This window comes from Saccopteryx leptura, chromosome 1 (assembly GCF_036850995.1).
Source record: "Saccopteryx leptura isolate mSacLep1 chromosome 1, mSacLep1_pri_phased_curated, whole genome shotgun sequence".
Lineage (NCBI taxonomy): Eukaryota > Metazoa > Chordata > Mammalia > Chiroptera > Emballonuridae > Saccopteryx > Saccopteryx leptura.
Window position 1 is genome coordinate 37,521,723 of NC_089503.1, and position 5,905 is coordinate 37,527,627.

A 5,905-nucleotide genomic window follows, 5' to 3' on the forward strand; every position below is an offset into this window, starting at 1 on the left:
TAAGAGTAGCACGATTTTGTAAAATAGAAAAGTAACCCTTCCAATGCTCATTACCTATATCATTATGCTTGGTATTGAAAGTAAAATTATGCCAAACGCTCAGCCCCCATCAGAGTGAACTTGCGCATTACCCTGTGTTAGATGGAATATTGTGTTTGCTCTTTGTTCAGATTTTGTGACTATAAACTTGTTGTTACAAGATTTACAGATAAATTTAACTCGACAGAAAAAATATTTTATAGTACACTGTATTGATTTCTCTGTATAACCAAATTACATTCTCACAGCAGATTTATTAAAATTACATGTGGTACTATAATAACAAAAGAACTAATAAATAACAGAGACCCATTAGAAACCATGCCCAATTCTACAGGCAAGTGCCACATAGGAGAGTTCCCCAATGCTGCAGATGCACATAATAGAGCATCCTGACCTATACCCCTACCTCCGTGATAGAGGAGACATCCCCAGGAAGGTGATGTGGAAGCTCTGATCCAAAGATCGTGGATGCCCCATCTCGGAGGACGGTGGAGAATCATTTGCTCACTGACAGAATACATGTAGAAAGACCTGTCGGAGGAGGAAGCACAGTCTTTAAAATGCCATGTAGCGAGGGCACAGGAGAGAAATAGGAAGAGTGGGCACGTGCCTGTCGGGACATGCTGCAGGTCTGCCTGTTTACAAGCAGTGGAACATTGTTGAAGGTTTTTCAGAACAGGAGTGAAGGATCACATTTACATTTACAATACATGTCTCTTTCATCTCCTCAGAACACAGGTTAAAGGGGGCAGGAGAAAATGGAAGTCAACTCCTAGAAGGCTATGAGAACCATCCAGAAGCTGAGACTGGAAGATGAAGGGGGCGGAGAGGCTCATGGGAAACAGATGCACCTAGAAGATATTTCACAGGCAAGTGTTGAAGATGCCTAATGAACAGACCAGTTTCTCGAATATACTACTGGATTATAAATAAGTTTACAACAGAGGTATACAGATATTTAATTTTTATTTTCTAATATTTCCAAGTAAAAAAAGGCTTGAAGATAAACAAAAGAGCATACACATGAAACAGTGTTTTAGAAAAGTCTACAGGGTACAATAGGAGAAATATGTCAACTTGCATTTTTTCTAATTTGGACATGCCAGAAAGTGTATCTGCTGGTTGAGGGATCTTCTAATTCAATGGATCACCTTCCCAAGAGCATCCTGGTGGAAGAACAGATGAATAAGAACAAGGAATTTAAAGGTGGATCATGAGTGTATCTAGTGTTCTAAAAGTATAGCATTGAAAAATATGAAGATGGAGAAACAATAAAATACAAAATTTTAAAATATATTTTTCTTTGCAAAGACGGGGGGAGATAAGTAGACTAGGGAAAGTATTTCTTGCTCTTATGAGCTGCTCAGAGTTCTGTTATTGTAAAAGTAATTAACTTGAAGTTTAAATTTGAAGTTACTGAAGACTGAAGAATTTCAAAATGATGTCAACATGACCTGGATTATGAAGTCTGAAATTCAGTAAAAGTGAAGTTGGTTATTTCAAAGTCAGGCATTGATTTTTCAAGAATGGTCAACTAGCACCATCTTCCGGCTATGCAAGGACTTTGTTTTCCTCCCTAGCTCCAAACTGTTAGTGACAATATTATGATTGTGGTGACGCCTGCAGGACTTATTTCTAATAAATGAACATACATCCTGAAGAGCTATAACTCTGAAATGAGATGATTACTTTTCAGAAATGTAACTTCTAGTCGCTCTAGAAAAAAAAGTAATAATGTTTGCTAAGTAGATAACGGTCCTGATTCTAAGAATCATTTTAAATTATTTATATATAGTATTCTGGAGAATTATTATGTGTTCTAATAATTCTTATGAAGAAACTTTGTATATATATAACTTTGGTAACTCCAACCTGTTTTCTCCTCTGCTCACCCCTTATAAACTCTAGCCACATAAGAAGATATCTTCAAATGTTTAAAGAGTAAAAAAATATTACTTAAGCAACATGAAAAAATTATTCCTTAAATTATCCAACTCTTTGAAATAGACAGGAGGATTAGCCCCATATTACTGACAGGAAAACATGTGGCTTAGCTTAATCTAAAGAAGCCTGTGTCAAAAATAGAACAGAGAAAATTCAGATACAAGGTATTTTTTGTACTGAAGCCCCTGTTTTTTCGACACTACTCATATCCACTGCTCCTTAATAGGGAATATGTATATGTAGAAATATGATTTAATTGCCTAATAAAAGACTTTCTCATATCTATTAATTAGTGTCTTTGTCAGAACTGTACAGCTCTTAGGATGACTTTATTTCCTCTACTCATTTTCACACAGGCTGAACACAGCACCTTCTATTTGACACCTGGGAGCTCTTTCTGTATCTGTCTAAATATCAACCATGGCTTTTAAATCATTCTGTTAATGTGTGAACAGAAAAGTTCAAAAAAACAAAGAATAATTTATCACTTTTCCTACAGTGTTGATTCGATTCATCCTAAAAATGAGATTGCAATCATTCCAAAGCTGAAAAGCAGACACGCCATTAATTTACTAATACTAACCATATTTAGAGACAAAACCTGAGCTTTGAAATTATGTTCTCTTACCTGGTAATATGTACCAATTAGAAGCCTCCTCAAAAGCTGGGAGGACTCTGTGTCAGGTTGAGGGTAAAGTGCACAGAACAATGATATCCTGGTAGGAGGGATGTGGGTGCTAAAGGCCCTCATTCTCTGCAGAAAATACTAGCCACAACCTGCAGAGAAAAGCAAGCAAATAGAGATGAATATAATCATTATTTGACTAAACCAAATTCCGTCTTGTATTTCCCAGTCCTAGAAGCAAAAATAATAATCCCATTCAGTTAGTTACTTTCATGCATTTCTGTTGAAGAGATCAAAATTCTGCCACCCCAAAGCTATGTTTTGGGGATACTGGTTTTAAGTTGTTTATTAGGAAATAAAAGACTCAGAAACACTAACTCTCCACTCCTTGCCTGCACAAGAGACCCAGATTTGAGAAATCTGCTTCAGGAAGGAGATCTTCGAACGCTGCCTTAGCCTAACTTGAATTGAGTATGGTCAACAAGGGCTTCAGGCAGGGGCCTGTTACCTACATAGCACTGTGTCCCAGCGTTTCTGAGTCACCTACCACGGATTCTCCGGCCATGTTTGTTCCCCAGTTCCTCAGCTACCTGTAAATCACCCATTCTCACTTCTGAAAACTGTGTGCCCTTTCCCTGTCCTCCTTGGTCCAAAATATGTTATATACACAATGCTGCCTCAGTGTCTTTGGGATTTTCAGGGAATTTTTGTGTCTACGTGAATTCACCATGAGCGTGTATTAAACTTTGAATTTTCACCTGTTAATCTGTTCATTTGGTTATTAGTCCAGCCAGAAGAAATTAGGAAGAGGAAAAGTATTAACATTTTTTCTAGCTCCAACACTGTTCTTGCAACTCAAGAAATACTAATTAATAGTCTCCAAAAGTATGTATTAACTAATGTAGAATGGAATGATCCTAAATAATCTGAGCTTCCATTTTCAAAATTCATCATAAGAAACTCATACACATTTTACCTCCCTCCCAAGGTTCATGGAGTTTCCAATGAAATGAACACTCGATGAAATAAAAAGTAAAATATAAATGAAAAATTGACAAGCATATTTTTAAAAATGTGCTATATAAATGTCAAATTTATGGTATTCAACCCTGCAATACTGTTGCACAAATCAATCCATGTGCCTAGCACTGTTCTTTTTAAAAATGCATTGTATTCTGTAAGTTTGAATCTTTTTCAGTGTCAGTTCTAACATAGAGAGATAGGAGTGGGGACCTTTCCAAGGGTTTTATTCTCAATCAGCACTGCAACTCAGTGTTAGGACCCAGTAAGTTAAGTAAGTTAAAGTATCAGGGTAAAGATCAGGTACTGAGGAGTATTTATCTGATATGGCTCAAAGACAATGTTTTATAATAAAACAACAACATTGCATTTACATTTTTATCTGTCAGTGTAAAGTGAGGTAATTTCCCAAACTGGCTCTCAGCCCCTGCTATATGGAAAATGACATCTGTGAAATACTGACCCAACTCTTAATGTTCCTGTGATGGTGTCAAGACTCAGGAGGACAGTTCATATTTAGTCCTGTGATGTTAAATCCCAACGCAGTTTCGGTAGACTACTTTCATGATGATATAAAATGGAATTAGATGTCTTAAAGGAATTATATCTTCAGTAAAGGTGAACATATTTTAAGGAAGGCGACATTTTTCTTGCTTGACAAATAGACCTCTGTGCTATTGGTAAAATTTTCAGTCTCCAATTCTAGGTTCACTTGTGTCCTCAAAATATCAACTTAGTGCAAAACTGGAAAATAAGGGAAGATATTTGTAACCCCAGTGAATGTGAATACATTCACCTGCTCTCACACTGAATGGAAGTTTTAGCATACTCAACTTTCCCAGTATTTGTGATTTTAAGACTTTCAAGTACTAGAAAAAGGCTTTTCCTCATCACTATAACTTAACATTAAATTAACTTTATTCTAATATTAAATGGCATTGTGCCTTTTTCCACTCAGTATAACCCACCTAAAGACAGAAAAGACTTGAATAAGTTTTCAAATGTGTCTTTTTGCCCCAGCTGTATAAATTCACACAGAACAGTACAAACATATAGGAAAATGGGAAGTATTAGGGAGCTTTGACTCAGAAAAACACAAGGTAAGTTTTGAGCATCCTGAAGTTAACAACAAGTTAGGTTCAATATTCAATTCCTAGGAATGCAGGCTATCTAATAAAGAATGTATCTAATACTGAGCCACTTAAGGCATGGCCAACCCAGATTAGAAGTTAAGTACTAAACAATTGTAAAGTGTGGCTATAAATCATTCATTTCACCTTTGCTTTGATGACTGCCTAAAAATTAAGCATTACATCTTATAATTCAGAATTGCTTTTCACAATAGAGTTCACTGTCATTCTAGCTGAATAATCCAATAGTAGTTTATCTTCAGATTCACGTCACTTCCAACAGAAAATATGAATGTATTACCACTTTTGAAAGATTTCTCCAGACAGAGATTAGGCAACAGGGTTTTTCTATCACTAGTGAAGGTCACTTCAGAGGGCATCAGTGAAGTTGTGCTGTGAGAGTAGACCACCACTGCACTGTAAGACTTTTTTGTGTTGCTGATGCCCTAATTCCACAACTAAAGGTCCACCTTATTCCTACGTGTGAAGATGTGCCTTTCTGAGGAAGCAAGAACCAAGGATCTGATACTGAAACGTCCATAAATCAGAACATAAATGAGAGAGAGGGAGGAGCAGGCTCCTATGTGTTCCTCTAGTCTCAATGTGTGTGATCACAGGCAGAGAACTAAGAGAAAGTGCTTTGCATACTTAAAGTAAGTAAAAAAGAAGGCCAATAGACTGATATGGCTAATGCCTTCGTGATCCACCTGCCTGACACTGGCAGGTGGGGGGACACTGGGGTGGAGAGGGGGGTGACCTGAGCACAGGTGGTGGGGCCCTATGAAGCAGGGCAGGACTTTAGAGCCTAAACTGAGCCCCAAGCACTAGGAGCAGAGCACCACTGGGTGGAGCCAAGCTTCTCAGCCACCAGCCCAGCTGGGGACCTAGCGAACTCTGCCCCTGGGGGATGCTGACATTACCATGCAGGTCATACTTATTAGTCCAATGCAGGAGGGACATCCAGTCATTCTCCTGAAGGGGGTGTGCTTTTCCTGTTTTTGTAAGTCCAAACCTCCCACGCCAAACCTGGTGAGTAAGGCCACATCAACGCTGGTATAGACCCGTGCAGTGTGCCCCTGTTCCTGAGCACGCCAGGAGCCTGAGGGTGGGCACCTCGATGGCAAAGACTTGTGTTCACGCCTGG

General features: G+C 38.2%; 1 long non-coding RNA gene across 1 annotated transcript; it reads right to left on the reverse strand.

The window, feature by feature from the left end:
* Positions 1-1,143: 1,143 nt before the first annotated feature.
* Positions 1,144-4,342, reverse strand: LOC136392223 (uncharacterized). The gene is made up of 3 exons (XR_010748926.1): positions 4,095-4,342; positions 2,615-2,763; positions 1,144-1,208 (listed from the first exon to the last, which is right to left on the reverse strand). It is a non-coding gene; the product is annotated as an uncharacterized lncRNA (long non-coding RNA).
* Positions 4,343-5,905: the final 1,563 nt, after the last annotated feature.